Source organism: Rhipicephalus sanguineus, chromosome 1 (genome assembly GCF_013339695.2).
Source record: "Rhipicephalus sanguineus isolate Rsan-2018 chromosome 1, BIME_Rsan_1.4, whole genome shotgun sequence".
Classification (NCBI taxonomy): Eukaryota; Metazoa; Arthropoda; class Arachnida; order Ixodida; family Ixodidae; genus Rhipicephalus; species Rhipicephalus sanguineus.
In genome coordinates this window covers 171,633,792-171,636,129 of record NC_051176.1, presented here as the reverse complement: position 1 = coordinate 171,636,129, position 2,338 = coordinate 171,633,792, and the positions used below count along the sequence as shown (strand labels likewise).

The following is a 2,338-nucleotide window of genomic DNA, read 5'->3' as shown; positions in this document are numbered from 1 at the left end:
CCGATGCTGTCTTCTCGAAGCTGTCTATTTTGCCGGCTACGTGAGAATTGGAATAGCACTTAAGATGGCCGCTGTCCACTTAGCTGTCTATTTAGCTGTCTACGGTGAGTATTGGAACGCACCCACATATACCGTCGTTCCCATCGCGGCAACGGGGCCCCTTAAGACATTCGCATAGACGGTGACGCCAGATTTCCCTCTAAGTATTATTGTGAGAAATTCTATGGCGCCCGCGCGTCGTAGTCAGCTTCGCCGCCGAGCGAGAGATGGGGCTGTGCTAGAGGGACTTAGCTGTGCTCGCGCTGTGGCGCCACCTGTCTGGGAGCGAAGTTACGCGGGCGCATGGCGAAGCGATTTTTTTTTTTTTCTCTTTCGGGATCTGCCGTGGTCGGCGACGGATGGCACTCGGGGAGGTCGGTGGGTGCGATATCGTGGCTCGTTCCCGCGGATTCCCTTGGTTAGTCGAACGTCAGCGACGCTGCATTCGTGCTTCATTGTATGTGTTATTGAAGATCAGCAGATAATGAAGCCAAGGAAAGTATAGGGGACATTAATTGCACTGTTTTAAGTGTATTGTAGTAATTGCTATATAGATGTGAAGAAATTAAAGTGGACGAAAAGACAACTTGCCAGGGACCAGCTGTTAACTTATAACGAGATCACCAAGCACTGTTACCTAAGGCGCAGGGCATTCCCCTTTCCACATTATAGATTAAGCAGGCCACAGGCGGTTACATTAAGACTTCTGCAGACACGGACGTACCCTAACCCGGTCGTCATGAGTAAAATTAATGCGGACTGCGGGATTTCAGTCTATTGTAGTAAGTGTGGGGGTTTGCTCGATTTAGATCACATGCTCTGGCGCTGCTCGGCGATGGCTGGTGATGGTTCTCAAGGTGAACAGTGGTGGGCAGCGAATGCTGCACAGTGACGCGCTGGCGGACCAACTCAGGGCTGTCCAGAGGGCCCGTGTGGCGGCAGAGGGGCTTGGCCTCTCTGTCCCGACGTGGAAGCGGCCCGCATCAGTCCCAGACTGAATCCTCAGGACATCAGTAAAGTTATTCATACCATACCGGCAGGGACCGTACCTGCAACCTTCGGATTACGCGCCTAATGCTCTTACCAATTGAGCTACGGCGGCGGCCGTCCTCTCGCCCAGTCTGTGGGGTATTTGTGTGCATGTCTTTATGCGAAATTATATATATATATATATATATATATATATATATATATATATATATATATATATATATATATATATATATATATATATATATATAGATATATGCCGCCGTAGCTTAATTGGTAAGAGCATCGGGCGAGTAATCCGAAGGTTGCAGGTTCGGTCCCTGCAGGCGGCAAGTTGTTTTTTCTTGCACTTTACCTTCTTTACATCTATATCACAATTACTACAACAGACTAAAGCCGGTACTATTAACGTCCCCTATACTTTCCTTGGCCTCATTAACGTTGTGTCATACAAAGAAACGAGCCCTCAAAATTATCTTCCTTTGTATGTGTTATGTCGTTTGTGTATTGTATTAGCATTTTATTTGGGTTATCTGGCATGTTACTTATTAGATTCGGCTTGGATGCTCGCCGTTATGTAAAAGCAGTTAATAAGTATACACGTGTTCGTTTGCTCGACGGCGTGACTGCGTGCGTTTGGTCTTAGGGCGGCGCTCATTTCAAGAACCCCAGAGTGGCAAAACCACCATATGATTATGAGGTACGCAGTAGTGAAGACTCCGGACTCATTCTGACCACTTAGGCTTCTTTAAATGCACCTGTTTAAGTGTACGGGTGTTCTTGCGTTTCGCCCCCAGAAAAATGCGGTCGCCGTGCCCGGGAATCGAATCCAAGTCCTCGAGCCTGTATAGCAGTGCGACACCCTTGCAGCAAAAATATACGACGGCGCGTAGGATAGATAGATAGATAGATAGATAGATAGATAGATAGATAGATAGATAGATAGATAGATAGATAGATAGATAGATAGATAGATAGATAGATAGATAGATAGATAGATAGATAGATAGATAGATAGATAGATAGATAGATAGATAGATAGATAGATAGATAGATAGATAGATAGATCATTTTTTTGTGATTACCCGAGAGGGAAAAGTGAAACAAGGAACACAATAATTACTTGACGCAGAGGGAAACCAAGACGAGCATAAAGAAATAGAAGCAGAAAAATGCGATTCAAAATGCCTCGCTCTTTCCATGCAACTCGCTTCAAACTACAAGACGAACCCCAAGTCCGCTATGCTGTCAAGATTACAGAGATGAGGATGACGACGGTGAGGAATGCAACTGCAGGATGGCTACGAAA

At 45.9% G+C, this 2,338-nt stretch overlaps 1 non-coding gene across 1 annotated transcript; it reads left to right on the top strand.

Annotated features, from left to right (window-relative positions):
• The first annotated feature begins 1,287 nt into the window (after positions 1–1,287).
• Positions 1,288–1,361, top strand: Trnat-agu (transfer RNA threonine (anticodon AGU)). The gene has a single exon. It is a non-coding gene; the product is annotated as a tRNA-Thr (tRNA).
• Positions 1,362–2,338: the final 977 nt, after the last annotated feature.